The 21,196-nt window shown below is 38.6% G+C and overlaps 10 non-coding genes across 10 annotated transcripts; all 10 read right to left on the bottom strand.

Moving 5' to 3' along the window:
- Positions 1-2,673: 2,673 nt before the first annotated feature.
- trnat-ugu (transfer RNA threonine (anticodon UGU)) lies at positions 2,674-2,747 on the bottom strand. The gene has a single exon. It is a non-coding gene; the product is annotated as a tRNA-Thr (tRNA).
- A 3,674-nt stretch (positions 2,748-6,421) lies between these two features.
- Positions 6,422-6,495, bottom strand: trnat-ugu (transfer RNA threonine (anticodon UGU)). The gene has a single exon. It is a non-coding gene; the product is annotated as a tRNA-Thr (tRNA).
- A 1,584-nt stretch (positions 6,496-8,079) lies between these two features.
- trnat-agu (transfer RNA threonine (anticodon AGU)) lies at positions 8,080-8,153 on the bottom strand. Its single transcript has one exon. It is a non-coding gene; the product is annotated as a tRNA-Thr (tRNA).
- A 398-nt stretch (positions 8,154-8,551) lies between these two features.
- trnat-ugu (transfer RNA threonine (anticodon UGU)) lies at positions 8,552-8,625 on the bottom strand. Its single transcript has one exon. It is a non-coding gene; the product is annotated as a tRNA-Thr (tRNA).
- Positions 8,626-9,402: 777 nt separating this feature from the next.
- On the bottom strand, positions 9,403-9,476 carry trnat-agu (transfer RNA threonine (anticodon AGU)). The gene has a single exon. It is a non-coding gene; the product is annotated as a tRNA-Thr (tRNA).
- Positions 9,477-9,822: 346 nt separating this feature from the next.
- On the bottom strand, positions 9,823-9,896 carry trnat-ugu (transfer RNA threonine (anticodon UGU)). The gene has a single exon. It is a non-coding gene; the product is annotated as a tRNA-Thr (tRNA).
- A 1,151-nt stretch (positions 9,897-11,047) lies between these two features.
- Positions 11,048-11,121, bottom strand: trnat-ugu (transfer RNA threonine (anticodon UGU)). The gene has a single exon. It is a non-coding gene; the product is annotated as a tRNA-Thr (tRNA).
- Positions 11,122-12,711: 1,590 nt separating this feature from the next.
- trnat-ugu (transfer RNA threonine (anticodon UGU)) lies at positions 12,712-12,785 on the bottom strand. Its single transcript has one exon. It is a non-coding gene; the product is annotated as a tRNA-Thr (tRNA).
- A 2,464-nt stretch (positions 12,786-15,249) lies between these two features.
- Positions 15,250-15,323, bottom strand: trnat-ugu (transfer RNA threonine (anticodon UGU)). The gene has a single exon. It is a non-coding gene; the product is annotated as a tRNA-Thr (tRNA).
- A 3,709-nt stretch (positions 15,324-19,032) lies between these two features.
- On the bottom strand, positions 19,033-19,107 carry trnat-ugu (transfer RNA threonine (anticodon UGU)). The gene has a single exon. It is a non-coding gene; the product is annotated as a tRNA-Thr (tRNA).
- Between the last annotated feature and the right edge of the window lie 2,089 nt (positions 19,108-21,196).

Raw genomic sequence — 21,196 nt, 5'->3', positions numbered from 1 at the left:
CCCTTGTTGCTGCAATATTTAAAGATGTTCCTACACCTCACTTTACATAAGGTGTACGTGAAAATGGATCTCAATTACCTACAATCTATCCAAATCTGTAATTAGGTATCACCTGGCACTGCTGTGAGTTGAACCCAGGATCTCCTGTTTACAAGACAGGCACTTTGACCAGCTAAGCAACATCACCTTATTCGGGTAAAATTTAAAGTTGTTGTTGTTTTTACAGCTCAACATGCACCTCACTTTACATAATGTGTACTTGAAAATGCTTCTAAATAATGTGCAATCTATCAAAAGCTGTAAATAGGTATCAGCAGGCGCTGCTGGTATTTCAACCCAGGATCTCATGTTTACTAGACAGGCACTTTGACCAGCTAAGCCACAGTGCCTTTTTTGCTCGAAATCTACAGTTGTTTTTTACAGCTCACCATGCATCTCACTTTACATAAGATGTAGTTGAAAATATTTCTAAATAACATGCAATCTATTATTGTTTCTCCACCTCACTTTACATAAGGTGTACGTGAAAATCTATATACAAATGTAAGAAACTATCAAAAGACACTGCTGGGATTTGAACCCAGGATCTCTTGTTTAGAAGCCAGGCACTTTGACCATCTAAGCCACAGCACCTTAATGGGCAAAATTTAAAGGTGTTTTTACAACTCAATATGCACCTCACTTTACATAAGGTGTACTTGAAAATGCTTCTAAATAATGTGCAATCTATCTAAATCTGTAATTTGGTATCAGCAGGCACTGCTGGGATTTGAACCCAGGATCTCCTGTTTACAAGACAGGCACTTTGACCAGCTAAGCAACATCACCTTATTCGGGTAAAATTTAAAGTTGTTGTTGTTTTTACAGCTCAACATGCACCTCACTTTACATAAGGTGTACTTGAAAATGCTTCTAAATAATGTGCAATCTATCAAAAGCTGTAAATAGCTATCAGCAGGCGCTGCTGGGATTTCAACCCAAGATCTCCTGTTTACTAGATAGGCACTTTGACCAGCTAAGCCACAGTGCCTTTTTTGCACGAAATCTAAAGTTGTTTCCGAAGCTCACCATGCATCTCACTTTACATAAGATGTAGTTGAAAATATTTCTAAATAACATGCAATCTATTATTGTTTTCTCCACCTCACTTTACATAAGGTGTACGTGAAAATCTATATACAAATGTAAGCAACTATCAAAAGACACAGCTGGGATTTGAACCCAGGATCTCTTGTTTAGAAGCCAGGCACTTTGACCATCTAAGCCACAGCACCTTAATGGGCAACATTTAAAGGTGTTTTTACAACTCAATATGCACCTCACTTTACATAAGGTGTACTTGAAAATGCTTCTAAATAATGTGCAATCTATCTAAATCTGTAATTAGGTATCACCTGGCACTGCTGTGAGATGAACGCATGATCTCCTGTTTACAAGACAGGCACTTTGACCAGCTAAGCAACATCACCTTATTCGGGTAAAATTTAAAGTTGTTGTTGTTTTTACAGCTCAACATGCACCTCACTTTACATAAGGTGTACTTGAAAATGCTTCTAAATAATGTGAAATCTATCAAAAGCTGTAAATAGGTATCAGCAGGCGCTGCTGGTATTTCAACCCAGGATCTCCTGTTTACTAGACAGGCACTTTGACCAGCTAAGCCACAGTGCCTTTTTTGCGCGAAATTTAAAGTTGTTTCCACAGCTCACCATGCACCTCACTTTACATAAGATGTAGTTGAAAATATTTCTAAATAACATGCAATCTATTATTGTTTCTCCACCTCACTTTACATAAGGTGTACATGAAAATCTATATACAAATGTAAGCAACTATCAAAAGACACTGCTGGGATTTGAACCCAGGATCTCTTGTTTAGAAGCCAGGCACTTTGACCATCTAAGCCACAGCACCTCAATGGGCAACATTTAAAGGTGTTTTTACAACTCAATATGCACCTCACTTTACATAAGGTGTACTTGAAAATGCTTCTAAATAATGTGCAATCTATCTAAATCTGTAATTAGGTATCACCTGGCACTGCTGTGAGATGAACGCATGATCTCCTGTTTACAAGACAGGCACTTTGACCAGCTAAGCAACATCACCTTATTCGGGTAAAATTTAAAGTTGTTGTTGTTTTTACAGCTCAACATGCACCTCACTTTACATAAGGTGTACTTGAAAATGCTTCTAAATAATGTGAAATCTATCAAAAGCTGTAAATAGGAATCAGCAGGCGCTGCTGGTATTTCAACCCAGGATCTCCTGTTTACTAGACAGGCACTTTGACCAGCTAAGCCACAGTGCCTTTTTTGCGCGAAATTTAAAGTTGTTTCCACAGCTCACCATGCACCTCACTTTACATAAGATGTAGTTGAAAATATTTCTAAATAACATGCAATCTATTATTGTTTCTCCACCTCACTTTACATAAGGTGTTCGTGAAAATCTGTATACAAATGTAAGCAACTATCAAAAGACACTGCTGGGATTTGAACCCAGGATCTCTTGTTTAGAATCAGGCACTTTGATCATCTAAGCCACAGCACCTTACTGGGCAAAATTTAAAGGTGTTTTACAACTCAACATGCACCTCACTTTACATAAGGTGTACTTGAAAATGCTTCTAAATAATTTGCAATTTATCTAAATCTGTAATTTGGTATCAGCAGGCACTGCTGGGATTTGAACCCAGGATCTCCTGTTTACAAGACAGGCACTTTGACCAGCTAAGCCACAGTGCCTTTTTTGTGCAATATCTAAAGTTGTTTCCACAGCTCACTTTACATAAGGTGTACGTGAAAATGGATCTCAATAACCTACAATCTATCCAAATCTGTAATTAGGTATCACCTGGCACTGCTGTGAGTTGAACACATGATCTCTTGTTTACAAGACAGGCACTTTGACCAGCTAAGCAACATCACCTTATTCGGGTAAAATTTAAAGTTGTTGTTGTTTTTACAGCTCAACATGCACCTCACTTTACATAAGGTGTACGTGAAAATGGATCTCAATAACCTACAATCTATCCAAATCTGTAATTAGGTATCACCTGGCACTGCTGTGAGTTGAACGCATGATCTCCTGTTTACAAGACAGGCACTTTGACCAGCTAAGCAACATCACCTTATTCGGGTAAAATTTAAAGTTGTTGTTGTTTTTACAGCTCAACATGCACCTCACTTTACATAAGGTGTACTTGAAAATGCTTCTAAATAATGTGCAATCTATCAAAAGCTGTAAATAGGTATCAGCAGGCGCTGCTGGTATTTCAACCCAGGATCTCCTGTTTACTAGACAGGCACTTTGACCAGCTAAGCCACAGTGCCTTTTTTGCGCGAAATCTAAAGTTGTTTCCACAGCTCACCATGCACCTCACTTTACATAAGATGTAGTTGAAAATATTTCTAAATAACATGCAATCTATTATTGTTTCTCCATCTCACTTTACATAAGGTGTACGTAAAAATCTATATACAAATGTAAGCAACTATCAAAAGACACTGCTGGGATTTGAACCCAGGATCTCTTGTTTAGAAGCCAGGCACTTTGACCATCTAAGCCACAGCACCTTAATGGGCAAAATTTAAAGGTGTTTTTACAACTCAATATGCACCTCACTTTACATAAGGTGTTTGTGAAAATCTATATACAAATGTAAGCAACTATCAAAAGACACAGCTGGGATTTGAACCCAGGATCTCCTGTTTACAAGACAGGCACTTTGACCAGCTAAGCCAAAGCACCCTTGTTGCTGCAATATTTAAAGATGTTCCTACACCTCACTTTACATAAGGTGTACGTGAAAATGGATCTCAATTACCTACAATCTATCCAAATCTGTAATTAGGTATCACCTGGCACTGCTGTGAGTTGAACCCAGGATCTCCTGTTTACAAGACAGGCACTTTGACCAGCTAAGCAACATCACCTTATTCGGGTAAAATTTAAAGTTGTTGTTGTTTTTACAGCTCAACATGCACCTCACTTTACATAATGTGTACTTGAAAATGCTTCTAAATAATGTGCAATCTATCAAAAGCTGTAAATAGGTATCAGCAGGCGCTGCTGGTATTTCAACCCAGGATCTCATGTTTACTAGACAGGCACTTTGACCAGCTAAGCCACAGTGCCTTTTTTGCTCGAAATCTACAGTTGTTTTTTACAGCTCACCATGCATCTCACTTTACATAAGATGTAGTTGAAAATATTTCTAAATAACATGCAATCTATTATTGTTTCTCCACCTCACTTTACATAAGGTGTACGTGAAAATCTATATACAAATGTAAGAAACTATCAAAAGACACTGCTGGGATTTGAACCCAGGATCTCTTGTTTAGAAGCCAGGCACTTTGACCATCTAAGCCACAGCACCTTAATGGGCAAAATTTAAAGGTGTTTTTACAACTCAATATGCACCTCACTTTACATAAGGTGTACTTGAAAATGCTTCTAAATAATGTGCAATCTATCTAAATCTGTAATTTGGTATCAGCAGGCACTGCTGGGATTTGAACCCAGGATCTCCTGTTTACAAGACAGGCACTTTGACCAGCTAAGCAACATCACCTTATTCGGGTAAAATTTAAAGTTGTTGTTGTTTTTACAGCTCAACATGCACCTCACTTTACATAAGGTGTACTTGAAAATGCTTCTAAATAATGTGCAATCTATCAAAAGCTGTAAATAGCTATCAGCAGGCGCTGCTGGGATTTCAACCCAAGATCTCCTGTTTACTAGATAGGCACTTTGACCAGCTAAGCCACAGTGCCTTTTTTGCACGAAATCTAAAGTTGTTTCCGAAGCTCACCATGCATCTCACTTTACATAAGATGTAGTTGAAAATATTTCTAAATAACATGCAATCTATTATTGTTTCTCCACCTCACTTTACATAAGGTGTACGTGAAAATCTATATACAAATGTAAGCAACTATCAAAAGACACAGCTGGGATTTGAACCCAGGATCTCTTGTTTAGAAGCCAGGCACTTTGACCATCTAAGCCACAGCACCTTAATGGGCAACATTTAAAGGTGTTTTTACAACTCAATATGCACCTCACTTTACATAAGGTGTACTTGAAAATGCTTCTAAATAATGTGCAATCTATCTAAATCTGTAATTAGGTATCACCTGGCACTGCTGTGAGATGAACGCATGATCTCCTGTTTACAAGACAGGCACTTTGACCAGCTAAGCAACATCACCTTATTCGGGTAAAATTTAAAGTTGTTGTTGTTTTTACAGCTCAACATGCACCTCACTTTACATAAGGTGTACTTGAAAATGCTTCTAAATAATGTGAAATCTATCAAAAGCTGTAAATAGGTATCAGCAGGCGCTGCTGGTATTTCAACCCAGGATCTCCTGTTTACTAGACAGGCACTTTGACCAGCTAAGCCACAGTGCCTTTTTTGCGCGAAATTTAAAGTTGTTTCCACAGCTCACCATGCACCTCACTTTACATAAGATGTAGTTGAAAATATTTCTAAATAACATGCAATCTATTATTGTTTCTCCACCTCACTTTACATAAGGTGTACATGAAAATCTATATACAAATGTAAGCAACTATCAAAAGACACTGCTGGGATTTGAACCCAGGATCTCTTGTTTAGAAGCCAGGCACTTTGACCATCTAAGCCACAGCACCTCAATGGGCAACATTTAAAGGTGTTTTTACAACTCAATATGCACCTCACTTTACATAAGGTGTACTTGAAAATGCTTCTAAATAATGTGCAATCTATCTAAATCTGTAATTAGGTATCACCTGGCACTGCTGTGAGATGAACGCATGATCTCCTGTTTACAAGACAGGCACTTTGACCAGCTAAGCAACATCACCTTATTCGGGTAAAATTTAAAGTTGTTGTTGTTTTTACAGCTCAACATGCACCTCACTTTACATAAGGTGTACTTGAAAATGCTTCTAAATAATGTGAAATCTATCAAAAGCTGTAAATAGGAATCAGCAGGCGCTGCTGGTATTTCAACCCAGGATCTCCTGTTTACTAGACAGGCACTTGACCAGCTAAGCCACAGTGCCTTTTTTGCGCGAAATTTAAAGTTGTTTCCACAGCTCACCATGCACCTCACTTTACATAAGATGTAGTTGAAAATATTCTAAATAACATGCAATCTATTATTGTTTCTCCACCTCACTTTACATAAGGTGTTCGTGAAAATCTATATACAAATGTAAGCAACTATCAAAAGACACTGCTGGGATTTGAACCCAGGATCTCTTGTTTAGAATCAGGCACTTTGATCATCTAAGCCACAGCACCTTACTGGGCAAAATTTAAAGGTGTTTTACAACTCAACATGCACCTCACTTTACATAAGGTGTACTTGAAAATGCTTCTAAATAATTTGCAATTTATCTAAATCTGTAATTTGGTATCAGCAGGCACTGCTGGGATTTGAACCCAGGATCTCCTGTTTACAAGACAGGCACTTTGACCAGCTAAGCCACAGTGCCTTTTTTGTGCAATATCTAAAGTTGTTTCCACAGCTCACTTTACATAAGGTGTACGTGAAAATGGATCTCAATAACCTACAATCTATCCAAATCTGTAATTAGGTATCACCTGGCACTGCTGTGAGTTGAACACATGATCTCTTGTTTACAAGACAGGCACTTTGACCAGCTAAGCAACATCACCTTATTCGGGTAAAATTTAAAGTTGTTGTTGTTTTTACAGCTCAACATGCACCTCACTTTACATAAGGTGTACGTGAAAATGGATCTCAATAACCTACAATCTATCCAAATCTGTAATTAGGTATCACCTGGCACTGCTGTGAGTTGAACGCATGATCTCCTGTTTACAAGACAGGCACTTTGACCAGCTAAGCAACATCACCTTATTCGGGTAAAATTTAAAGTTGTTGTTGTTTTTACAGCTCAACATGCACCTCACTTTACATAAGGTGTACTTGAAAATGCTTCTAAATAATGTGCAATCTATCAAAAGCTGTAAATAGGTATCAGCAGGCGCTGCTGGTATTTCAACCCAGGATCTCCTGTTTACTAGACAGGCACTTTGACCAGCTAAGCCACAGTGCCTTTTTTGCGCGAAATCTAAAGTTGTTTCCACAGCTCACCATGCACCTCACTTTACATAAGATGTAGTTGAAAATATTTCTAAATAACATGCAATCTATTATTGTTTCTCCATCTCACTTTACATAAGGTGTACGTAAAAATCTATATACAAATGTAAGCAACTATCAAAAGACACTGCTGGGATTTGAACCCAGGATCTCTTGTTTAGAAGCCAGGCACTTTGACCATCTAAGCCACAGCACCTTAATGGGCAAAATTTAAAGGTGTTTTTACAACTCAATATGCACCTCACTTTACATAAGGTGTTTGTGAAAATCTATATACAAATGTAAGCAACTATCAAAAGACACAGCTGGGATTTGAACCCAGGATCTCCTGTTTACAAGACAGGCACTTTGACCAGCTAAGCAACATCACCTTATTCGGGTAAAATTTAAAGTTGTTGTTGTTTTTACAGCTCAACATGCACCTCACTTTACATAAGGTGTACATGAAAATGGATCTCAATAACCTACAATCTATCCAAATCTGTAATTAGGTATCACCTGGCACTGCTGTGAGTTGAACGCATGATCTCCTGTTTACTAGACAGGCACTTTGACCAGCTAAGCCACAGCACCTTGTTATTGCGACATTTAAAGTTGTTTCTACACCTAACTTTACATAAGGTGTACGTGAAAATGGTTCTTAACAACCTGCAATTTACCTACAGATGTAAATAGGTATCACCAGGCACTGATGGGATTTGAACCCAGGATCTCCTGTTTACAAGACAGGCACTTTGACCAGCTAACCCACAGGGCCTTGTTCCTGCAATATTTAAAGTTGTTAATACACCTCACTTTACAAAAGGTGACCATCTAAGCCACAGCACCTTAATGGGCAAAATTTAAAGGTGTTTTTACAACTCAACATGCACCTCACTTTACATAAGGTGTACTTGAAAATGCTTCTAAATAATGTGCATTCTATCAAAAGCTGGAAATAGGTATCAGCAGGCGCTGCTGGGATTTGAACCCAGGATCTCCTGTTTACTAGACAGGCACTTTGACCAGCTAAGCCACAGCGCCTTGTAATTTCAATACTTAAAGTTGTTTCTACACCTAACTTTACATAAGGTGGACGTGAAAATGGTTCTAAATAACCTGCAATTTACCTACAGATGTAAATAGGTATCACCAGGCACTGCTGGGATTTGAACCCAAGATCTCCTGTTTTGAAGACAGGCACCTTGACCAGCTAACCCACAGCGCTTTGATTTGGCAAAATCTAAAGTTGTTTCTACACCTCACTTTACATAAGGTGTACGTTAAAATGCTCCTAAATAATGTGCAATCTATCTAAATCTGTAATTTGGTATCAGCGGGCACTGCTGGGATTTGAACCTACACCTCACTTTACATAAGGTGTATGTGAAAATGCTTCTACATAACCTCCAATCTATCTATATGTGTAAATAGGTATCACCTGGCACTGCTGGGAGTTGAACCCAGGATCTCCTGTTTACAAGACAGGCACTTTGACCAGCTAAGCCACAGCGCCTTTTTAGCACAAAATCTAAAGTTGTTTCCACAGCTCACCATGCACCTCACTTTACATAAGATGTACGTGAAAATGGTTCTAAGTATTGTGCAATCTATCTAAATCGGTAAATAGGTATCAGCAGGCACTGCTGCGATTTGAACCCAGGATCTCCTGTTTACAAAACACGCACTTTGACCAGCTGAGCCACAGTGCCTTTTTTGCACCAAATCTAAAGTTGTTTCCACAGCTCACTATGCACCTCACTTTACATAAGACGTAGTTGAAAAGGTTTTTAAATAATATGCAATCGATTTACATCTGTTATTGCGACATTTAAAGATGTTCCTACACCTCACTTTACATAAGGTGTACGTGAAAATGGATCTCAATTACCTACAATCTATCCAAATCTGTAATTAGGTATCACCTGGCACTGCTGTGAGTTGAACCCAGGATCTCCTGTTTACAAGACAGTCACTTTGACCAGCTAAGCAACATCACCTTATTCGGGTAAAATTTAAAGTTGTTGTTGTTTTTACAGCTCAATATGCACCTCACTTTACATAAGGTGTACTTGAAAATGCTTCTAAATAATGTGCAATCTATCAAAAGCTGTAAATAGGTATCAGCAGGCGCTGCTGGGATTTGAACCCAGGATCGCCTGTTTACTAGACAACCACAGCGCCTTTTTTGCACGAAATCTAAAGTTGTTTCAACAGCTCACCATGCACCTCACTTTACATAAGATGTAGTTGAAAAGGTTTCTAAATAATATACTAATAACTAGGTATCAGCAGGCACTGCTGGGATTTGAACCCAGGATCTCCTGTTTACTAGACAGGCACTTTGACCAGCTAAGCCACAGCGCCTTGTAATTTCAATACTTAAAGTTGTTTCTACACCTAACTTTACATAAGGTGGACGTGAAAATGGTTCTAAATAACCTGCAATTTACCTACAGATGTAAATAGGTATCACCAGGCACTGCTGGGATTTGAACCCAAGATCTCCTGTTTTGAAGACAGGCACCTTGACCAGCTAACCCACAGCGCCTTGATTTGGCAAAATCTAAAGTTGTTTCTACACCTCACTTTACATAAGGTGTACGTTAAAATGCTCCTAAATAATGTGCAATCTATCTAAATCTGTAATTTGGTATCAGCGGGCACTGCTAAATAACCTGCAATCTATCTATATGTGTAAATAGGTATCACCTGGCACTGCTGGGAGTTGAACCCGGGATCTCCTGTTTACAAGACAGGCACTTTGACCAGCTAAGCCACAGCGCCGTTGTTGCTGCAATATTTAAAGATGTTCCTACACCTCACTTTACATAAGGTGTACGTGAAAATGGATCTCAATAACCTACAATCTATCCAAATCTGTAATTAGGTATCACCTGGCACTGCTGTGAGTTGAACGCATGATCTCCTGTTTACAAGACAGGCACTTTGACCAGCTAAGCAACATCACCTTATTCGGGTAAAATTTAAAGTTGTTGTTGTTTTTACAGCTCAACATGCACCTCACTTTACATAAGGGTGTACTTGAAAATGCTTCTAAATAATGTGCAATCTATCAAAAGCTGTAAATAGCTATCAGGCAGGCGCTGCTGGGATTTCAACCCAGGATCTCCTGTTTACTAGATAGGCACTTTGACCAGCTAAGCCACAGTGCCTTTTTTGCACGAAATCTAAAGTTGTTTCCGAAGCTCACCATGCATCTCACTTTACATAAGATGTAGTTGAAAATATTTCTAAATAACATGCAATCTATTATTGTTTCTCCACCTCACTTTACATAAGGTGTACATGAAAATCTATATACAAATGTAAGCAACTATCAAAAGACACTGCTGGGATTTGAACCCAGGATCTCTTGTTTAGAAGCCAGGCACTTTGACCATCTAAGCCACAGCACCTTAATGGGCAACATTTAAAGGTGTTTTTACAACTCAATATGCACCTCACTTTACATAAGGTGTACTTGAAAATGCTTCTAAATAATGTGCAATCTATCTAAATCTGTAATTAGGTATCACCTGGCACTGCTGTGAGATGAACGCATGATCTCCTGTTTACAAGACAGGCACTTTGACCAGCTAAGCAACATCACCTTATTCGGGTAAAATTTAAAGTTGTTGTTGTTTTACAGCTCAACATGCACCTCACTTTACATAAGGGTGTACTTGAAAATGCTTCTAAATAATGTGAAATCTATCAAAAGCTGTAAATAGGTATCAGCAGGCGCTGCTGGTATTTCAACCCAGGATCTCCTGTTTACTAGACAGGCACTTTGACCAGCTAAGCCACAGTGCCTTTTTTGCGCGAAATTTAAAGTTGTTTCCACAGCTCACCATGCACCTCACTTTACATAAGATGTACTTGAAAATGCTTCTAAATAATGTGCAATTTATCTAAATATGTAATTTTGTATCAGCAGGCACTGCTGGGATTTGAACCCAGGATCTCCTGTTTACAAGACAGGCACTTTGACCAGCTAAGCCACAGCGCCTTTTTTGTGCAATATCTAAAGTTGTTTCCACAGCTCACTTTACATAAGGTGTACGTGAAAATGGATCTCAATAACCTACAATCTATCCAAATCTGTAATTAGGTATCACCTGGCACTGCTGTGAGTTGAACACATGATCTCTTGTTTACAAGACAGGCACTTTGACCAGCTAAGCAACATCACCTTATTCGGGTAAAATTTAAAGTTGTTGTTGTTTTTACAGCTCAACATGCACCTCACTTTACATAAGGTGTACGTGAAAATGGATCTCAATAACCTACAATCTATCCAAATCTGTAATTAGGTATCACCTGGGACTGCTGTGAGTTGAACGCATGATCTCCTGTTTACAAGACAGGCACTTTGACCAGCTAAGCAACATCACCTTATTCGGGTAAAATTTAAAGTTGTTTTGTTTTTACAGCTCAACATGCACCTCACTTTACATAAGGTGTACTTGAAAATGCTTCTAAATAATGTGCAATCTATCAAAAGCTGTAAATAGCTATCAGCAGGCGCTGCTGGGATTTCAACCCAGGATCTCCTGTTTACTAGATAGGCAATTTGAACCAGCTAAGCCACAGTGCCTTTTTTGCACGAAATCTAAAGTTGTTTCCGAAGCTCACCATGCATCTCACTTTACATAAGATGTAGTTGAAAATATTTCTAAATAACATGCAATCTATTATTGTTTCTCCACCCTCACTTTACATAAGGTGTACATGAAAATCTATATACAAATGTAAGCAACTATCAAAAGACACTGCTGGGATTTGAACCCAGGATCTCTTGTTTAGAAGCCAGGGCACTTTGACCATCTAAGCCACAGCACCTCAATGGGCAACATTTAAAGGTGTTTTTACAACTCAATATGCACCTCACTTTACATAAGGTGTACTTGAAAATGCTTCTAAATAATGTGCAATCTATCTAAAATCTGTAATTAGGTATCACCTGGCACTGGCTGTGAGATGAACGCATGATCTCCTGTTTACAAGACAGGCACTTTGACCAGCTAAGCAACATCACCTTATTCGGGTAAAATTTAAAGTTGTTGTTTTTTACAGCTCAACATGCACCTCACTTTACATAAGGTGTACTTGAAAATGCTTCTAAATAATGTGAAATCTATCAAAAGCTGTAAATAGGAATCAGCAGGCGCTGCTGGTATTTCAACCCAGGATCTCTGTTTACTAGACAGGCACTTTGACCAGCTAAGCCACAGGTGCCTTTTTGCGCGAAATTTAAAGTTGTTTCCACAGCTCACCATGCACCTCACTTTACATAAGATGTAGTTGAAAATATTTCTAAATAACATGCAATCTATTATTGTTTCTCCACCTCACTTTACATAAGGTGTTCGTGAAAATCTATATACAAATGTAAGCAACTATCAAAAGACACTGCTGGGATTTGAACCCAGGATCTCTTGTTTAGAATCAGGCACTTTGATCATCTAAGCCACAGCACCTTACTGGGCAAAATTTAAAGGTGTTTTACAACTCAACATGCACCTCACTTTACATAAGGTGTACTTGAAATGCTTCTAAATAATTTGCAATTTATCTAAATCTGTAATTTGGTATCAGCAGGCACTGCTGGGATTTGAACCCAGGATCTCCTGTTTACAAGACAGGCACTTTGACCAGCTAAGCCACAGTGCCTTTTTGTGCAATATCTAAAGTTGTTTCCACAGCTCACTTTACATAAGGTGTACGTGAAAATGGATCTCAATAACCTACAATCTATCCAAATCTGTAATTAGGTATCACCTGGCACTGCTGTGAGTTGAACACATGATCTCTTGTTACAAGACAGGCACTTTGACCAGCTAAGCAACATCACCTTATTCGGGTAAAATTTAAAGTTGTTGTTGTTTTTACAGCTCAAACATGCACCTCACTTTACATAAGGTGTACGTGAAAATGGATCTCAATAACCTACAATCTATCCAAATCTGTAATTAGGTATCACCTGGCACTGCTGTGAGTTGAACGCATGATCTCCTGTTTACAAGACAGGCACTTTGACCAGCTAAGCAACATCACCTTATTCGGGTAAAATTTAAAGTTGTTGTTGTTTTTACAGCTCAACATGCACCTCACTTTACATAAGGTGTACTTGAAAATGCTTCTAAATAATGTGCAATCTATCAAAAAGCTGTAAATAGGTATCAGCAGGCGCTGCTGGTATTTCAACCCGGATCTCCTGTTTACTAGACAGGCACTTTGACCCAGCTAAGCCACAGTGCCTTTTTGCGCGAATCTAAAGTGTTTCCACAGCTCACCATGCACCTCACTTTACATAAGATGTAGTTGAAAATTTCTAAATAACATGCAATCTATTATTGTTTTCTCCATCTCACTTTACATAAGGTGTACGTAAAAATCTATATAGCAAATGTAAGCAACTATCAAAAGACACTGCTGGGATTTGAACCCAGGATCTCTTGTTTAGAAGCCAGGCTACATTTGACATCTAAGCCACAGCACTTAATGGGCAAAATTTAAGGTGTTTTTACAACTCAATATGCACCTCACTTTACATAAGGTGTACTTGAAAATGCTTCTAAATATACTGCACAATCTATCTAAATCTGTAAGTAGGTATCAGCAGGCGCTGCTGGTATTTCAACCCAGAGTATCTCATGTTTACTAGACAACCACAGCGAGCTCTTTTTTGCACGAAATCATAAAGTTGTTTCAACAGCTCACCATGCACCTCCACTTTACATAAGATGGTAGTTGAAAAGGTTTCTAAAAATATACTAATACTACTGCTAATAACTAGGTTATCAGCAGGCACTGCTGGGATTTGAACCCAGGAGTCATCTGTTTACTAGACAGGCACTTTGACCAGCTAAGCCACAGCGCCTTGTAAGTTTCAATATTTAAAGTTGTTTCTTACACCTAACTTACATAAGGTGGACGTGAAAATGGTCTATAAATAACCTGCAATTTACCTACAGATGTAAATAGGTATCACCAGGCACTGCTGGGATTGAACCCTAAGATCTCCTGTTTTCAAGACAGCACCTTGACCAGTGTAACCCACAGCGCCTTGATTTGGCAAAATTAATTTGTTTCTACATACCACCTCACTTTACATAAGGTGTACTGTTAAAATGCTCCTAAATAATGTGCAATCTATCTAAATCTGTAATTTGGTATCAGCGGGCACTTGCTGGGATTTGAACTACACCTCACTTTACATAAGGTGATGTGAAATGCTTCTAAATAACCTGCATCTATCTATATGTGTAAATAGGTATCACCTGGCACTGCTGGGAGTTGAACCCAGAATCTCCTGTTTACAAGACAGGCACTTTGACCAGCTAAGCAACATCACCCTTATTCGGGTAAAATTAAAGTTGTTTGTTGTTTTTACAGCTCAATATGCACTCACTTTACATAGGTGTACTTGAAAATGCTTCTAAATAATGTGCAATCTAGCAAAAGCTGTAATAGGTATCAGCAGGCGCTGCTGGGATTTGAACCCAGGATCGCCTGTTTACTAGACACCCCAGCACCTTTTTTGCACGAAATCTAAAGTTGTTTCAACAGCTCACCATGCACCTCACTTTACATAAGATGTAGTTGAAAAAGGTTCTAAATAATATACTAATACTACTGCTAATAACTAGGTATCAGCAGGCACTGCTGGGATTTGAACCCAGGATCTCCTGTTTACTAGACAGGCACTTTGACCAGCTAAGCCACAGCGCTTTGTAATTTCAATATTTAAAGTGTTTTCTACACCTAACTTTACATAAGGTGGACGTGAAAATGGTTCTAAAATAACCTGCAATTTACCTACAGATGTAAATAGGTATACCAGGCACTGCTGGGATTTGAACCCAAGATCACCTGTTTTCAAGACAGGCACCTTGACCAGGTAACCCACAGCGCCTTGATTTGGCAAAAATCTAAAAGTTGTTTTCTACACCTCACTTTACATAAGGTGTACGTTAAAATGCTCCTAAATAATGTGCAATCTATCTAAATCTGTAATTTGGTATCAGCGGGCACTGCTGGGATTTGAACCTACACCTCACTTTACATAAGGTGTATGTTGAAAATGCTTCTAAATAAACCTGCAATCTATCTATATGTGTAAATAGGTATCACCTGGCACTGCTGGGAGTTGAACCCAGGATCTCCTGTTTACAAGACAGGCACTTTGACCAGCTAAGCCACAGCACCCTTGTTGCTTGCAATATTTAAAGATGTTCCTACACCTCACTTTACATAAGGTGGAAGTGAAAATGGATCTCAATTACCTACAATCATCCAAATCTGTAATTAGGTATCACCTGGCACTGCTGTGAGTTGACCCAGGATCTCCTGTTTACAAGACAGGCACTTTGACCAGCTAAGCAACATCACCTTATTTCGGGTAAAATTTAAAGTTGTTGTTGTTTTTACAGCTCAACATGCACCTCACTTACATAATGTGTACTTGAAAATGCTTCTAAATAATGTGCAATCTATCAAAGCTGTAAATAGGTATCAGCAGGCGCTGCTTGTATTTCAACCCAGGATCTCATGTTTACTAGACAACCACAGCGCCTTTTTTGCACGAAATCTAAGTGTTTCAACAGCTCACATGCACCTCACTTTACTTAAGATGTAGTTGAAAAGGTTTCTAAATAATATACTAATAACTACTGCTAATAACTAGGTATCAGCAGGCACTGCGGGATTTGAACCCCAGGATCGCCTGTTTACTAGACAGGCACATTGACGCAGCTAAGCCACAGCGCCTTGTAATTTCAATATTTTTTAAAGTTGTTTCTACACCTAACTTTACATAAGGTGAGACGTGAAATGGTTCTAAATAACCTGTAATTTACCTACAGATGTAAATAGGTATCACCAGGCAACTGCTGGGATTTGAACCCAAGATCTCCTGTTTTCAAGACAGGCACCTTGACCAGGTAAAACCACAGCGCCTTGATTTGGCAAAATCTAAAGTTGTTTCTACACCTCACTTTACATAAGGTACGTTTAAAATGCTCCTAAATAATGTGGCAATCTATCTAAATCTGTATTTTGGTATCAGCGGGGCACTGCTGGGTATTGAAGACCTACACCTCACTTTACATAATGGGTATGTGAAAATGCTTCTAAAATAACCTGCAATCTATCTATATATGTAAATAGGTATCACCTGGCACTGCTGGAGTTGAACCCAGGATCTCCTGTTACAAGACAGGCACTTTGACCAGCTAAGCCAAATCACCCTTGTTGCTGCCATATTTAAAGATGTTCCTACACCCTCACTTACATAAGGTGTACGTGAAAATGGATCTCAATTACCTACAATCTATCCAAATCTGTAATTAGGTATCACCTGGCACTGCTGTGAGTTGAACCCAGGATCTCCTGTATTACAAGACAGGCACTTGACCAGCTAAGCAACATCACCTTATTCGGGTAGAAATTTAAAGTTGTTGTTGTTTTTACAGCTCAACATGCACCTCACTTTACATAATGTGTACTTGAAAATGCTTCTAAATAATGTGCAATCTATCAAAAGCTTGTAAATAGGTATCAGCAGGCGCTGCTGGTATTTCAACCCAGGATCTCATGTTTACTAGACAGGCACTTTGACCAGCTAAGCCACAGTGCCTTTTTGCTCGAAATCTACAGTTGTTTTTTACAGCTCACCATGCATCTCACTTTAACATAAGATGTAGTTGAAAATATTTCTAAATAACATGCAATCTATTATTGTTTCTCCACCTCACTTTACATAAGGTGTACGTGAAAATCTATATACAAATGTTAAGAAAACTATCAAAAGACACTGCTTGGGATTTGAACCCAGGATCTCTTGTTTAGAAGCCAGGCACTTTGACCATCTAAGCCACAGCACCTTAATGGGCAAAATTTAAAGGTGTTTTTACAACTCAATATGCACCTCACTTTACATAAGGTGTAACTTGAAAATGCTTCTAAATAATGTGCAATCTATCTAAATCTGTAATTTGGTAATCAGCAGCACTGCTGGGATTTGAACCCAGGATCTCCTGTTACAAGACAGGCACTTTGACCAGCTAAGCAACATCACCTTATTCGGGTAAAATTTAAAGTTGTTGTTGTTTTTACAGCTCAACATGCACCTCACTTTACATAAAGGTGTACTTGAAAATGCTTCTAAATAATGTGCAATCTATCAAAAGCTGTAAATAGCTATCAGCAGGCGCTGCTGGGATTTCAACCCAAGATCTCCTGTTTACTAGATAGGCACTTTGACCAGCTAAGCCACAGTGCCTTTTTTGCACGAAATCTAAAGTTGTTTCCGAAGCTCACCATGCATCTCACTTTACATAAGATGTAGTTGAAAATATTTCTAAATAACATGCAATCTATTATTGTTTCTCCACCTCACTTTACATAAGGTGTACGTGAAAATCTATATACAAATGTAAGCAACTATCAAAAGACACAGCTGGGATTTGAACCCAGGATCTCTTGTTTAGAAGCCAGGCACTTTGACCATCTAAGCCACAGCACCTTAATGGGCAACATTTAAAGGTGTTTTTACAACTCAATATGCACCTCACTTTACATAAGGTGTACTTGAAATGCTTCTAAATAATGTGCAATCTATCTAAATCTGTAATTAGGTATCACCTGGCACTGCTGTGAGATGAACGCATGATCTCCTGTTACAAGACAGGCACTTTGACCAGCTAAGCAACATCACCTTATTCGGGTAAAATTTAAAGTTGTTGTTGTTTTTACAGCTCAACATGCACCTCACTTTACATAAGGTGTACTTGAAAATGCTTCTAAATAATGTGAAATCTATCAAAAGCTGTAAATAGGTATCAGCAGGCGCTGCTGGTATTTCAACCCAGGATCTCCTGTTTACTAGACAGGCACTTTGACCAGCTAAGCCACAGTGCCTTTTTTGCGCGAAATTTAAAGTTGTTTCCACAGCTCACCATGCACCTCACTTTACATAAGATGTAGTTGAAAATATTCTAAATAACATGCAATCTATTATTGTTTCTCACCTCACTTTACATAAGGTGTACATGAAAATCTATATACAAATGTAGCAACTATCAAAAGACACTGCTGGGATTTGAACCCAGGATCTCTTGTTTAGAAGCCAGGCACTTTGACCATCTAAGCCACAGCACCTCAATGGGCAACATTTAAAGGTGTTTTTACAACTCAATATGCACCTCACTTTACATAAGGTGTACTTGAAAATGCTTCTAAATAATGTGCAATCTATCTAAATCTGTAATTAGGTATCACCTGGCACTGCTGTGAGATGAACGCATGATCTCCTGTTTACAAGACAGGCACTTTGACCAGCTAAGCAACATCACCTTATTCGGGTAAAATTTAAAGTTGTTGTTGTTTTTACAGCTCAACATGCACCTCACTTTACATAAGGTGTACTTGAAAATGCTTCTAAATAATGTGAAATCTATCAAAAGCTGTAAATAGGAATCAGCAGGCGCTGCTGGTATTTCAACCCAGGATCTCCTGTTTACTAGACAGGCACTTTGACCAGCTAAGCCACAGTGCCTTTTTGCGCGAAATTTAAAGTTGTTTCCACAGCTCACCATGCACCTCACTTTACATAAGATGTAGTTGAAAATATTTCTAAATAACATGCAATCTATTATTGTTTCTCCACCTCACTTTACATAAGGTGTTCGTGAAAATCTGTATACAAATGTAAGCAACTATCAAAAGACACTGCTGGGATTTGAACCCAGGATCTCTTGTTTAGAATCAGGCACTTTGATCATCTAAGCCACAGCACCTTACTGGGCAAAATTAAAGGTGTTTTACAACTCAACATGCACCTCACTTTACATAAGGTGTACTTGAAAATGCTTCTAAATAATTTGCAATTTATCTAAATCTGTAATTTGGTATCAGCAGGCACTGCTGGGATTTGAACCCCAGGATCTCCTGTTTACAAGACAGGCACTTTGACCAGCTAAGCCACAGTGCCTTTTTTGTGCAATATCTAAAGTTGTTTCCACAGCTCACTTTACATAAGGTGTACGTGAAAATGGATCTCAATAACCTACAATCTATCCAAATCTGTAATTAGGTATCACCTGGCACTGCTGTGAGTTGAACACATGATCTCTTGTTTACAAGACAGGCACTTTGACCAGCTAAGCAACATCACCTTATTCGGGTAAAATTTAAAGTTGTTGTTGTTTTTACAGCTCAACATGCACCTCACTTTACATAAGGTGTACGTGAAAAATGGATCTCAATAACCTACAATCTATCCAAATCTGTAATTAGGTATCACCTGGCACTGCTGTGAGTTGAACGCATGATCTCCTGTTTACAAGACAGGCACTTTGACCAGCTAAGCAACATCACCTTATTCGGGTAAATTTAAAGTTGTTGTTGTTTTTACAGCTCAACATGCACCTCACTTTACATAAGGTGTACTTGAAAATGCTTCTAAATAATGTGCAATCTATCAAAAGCTGTAAATAGGTATCAGCAGGCGCTGCTGGTATTTCAACCCAGGATCTCCTGTTTACTAGACAGGCACTTTGACCAGCTAAGCCACAGTGCCTTTTTTGCGCGAAATCTAAAGTTGTTTCCACAGCTCACCATGCACCTCAACTTTACATAAGATGTAGTTGAAAATATTTCTAAATAACATGCAATCTATTATTGTTTCTCCATCTCACTTTACATAAGGTGTACGTAAAAATCTATATACAAATGTAAGCAACTATCAAAAGACACTGCTGGGATTTGAACCCAGGATCTCTTGTTTAGAAGCCAGGCACTTTGACCATCTAAGCCACAGCACCTTAATGGGCAAAATTTAAAGGTGTGTTTTACAACTCAATATGCACCTCACTTTACATAAGGTGTTTGTGAAAATCTATATACAAATGTAAGCAACTATCAAAAGACACAGCTGGGATTTGAACCCAGGATCTCCTGTTTACAAGACAGGCACTTTGACCAGCTAAGCCAAAGCACCCTTGTTGCTGCAATATTTAAAGATGTTCCTACACCTCACTTTACATAAGGTGTACGTGAAAATGGATCTCAATTACCTACAATCTATCCAAATCTGTAATTAGGTATCACCTGGCACTGCTGTGAGTTGAACCCAGGATCTCCTGTTACAAGACAGGCACTTTGACCAGCTAAGCAACATCACCTTATTCGGGTAAAATTTAAAGTTGTTGTTGTTTTTACAGCTCAACATGCACCTCACTTTACATAATGTGTACTTGAAAATGCTTCTAAATAATGTGCAATCTATCAAAAGCTGTAAATAGGTATCAGCAGGCGCTGCTGGTATTTCAACCCCAGGATCTCATGTTTACTAGACAGGCACTTTGACCAGCTAAGCCACAGTGCCTTTTTTGCTCGAAATCTACAGTTGTTTTTTACAGCTCACCATGCATCTCACTTTACATAAGATGTAGTTGAAAATATTTCTAAATAACATGCAATCTATTATTGTTTCTCCACCTCACTTTACATAAGGTGTACGTGAAAATCTATATACAAATGTAAGAAACTATCAAAAGACACTGCTGGGATTTGAACCCAGGATCTCTTGTTTAGAAGCCAGGCACTTTGACCATCTAAGCCACAGCACCTTAATGGGCAAAATTTAAAGGTGTTTTACAACTCAATATGCACCTCACTTTACATAAGGTGTACTTGAAAATGCTTCTAAATAATGTGCAATCTATCTAAATCTGTAATTTGGTATCAGCAGGCACTGCTGGGATTTGAACCCAGGATCTCCTGTTTACAAGACAGGCACTTTGACCAGCTAAGCAACATCACCTTATTCGGGTAAAATTTAAAGTTGTTGTTGTTTTTACAGCTCAACATGCACCTCACTTTACATAAGGTGTACTTGAAAATGCTTCTAAATAATGTGCAATCTATCAAAAGCTGTAAATAGCTATCAGCAGGCGCTGCTGGGATTTCAACCCAAGATCTCCTGTTTACTAGATAGGCACTTTGACCAGCTAAGCCACAGTGCCTTTTTTGCACGAAATCTAAAGTTGTTTCCGAAGCTCACCATGCATCTCACTTTA

The sequence above is a fragment of the Betta splendens genome, chromosome 9, assembly GCF_900634795.4.
Source record: "Betta splendens chromosome 9, fBetSpl5.4, whole genome shotgun sequence".
In the NCBI taxonomy this organism is placed as follows: Eukaryota; Metazoa; Chordata; class Actinopteri; order Anabantiformes; family Osphronemidae; genus Betta; species Betta splendens.
Note: the sequence above shows the minus strand (reverse complement) of the source record. Positions and strands in the feature narration are given on the sequence as shown.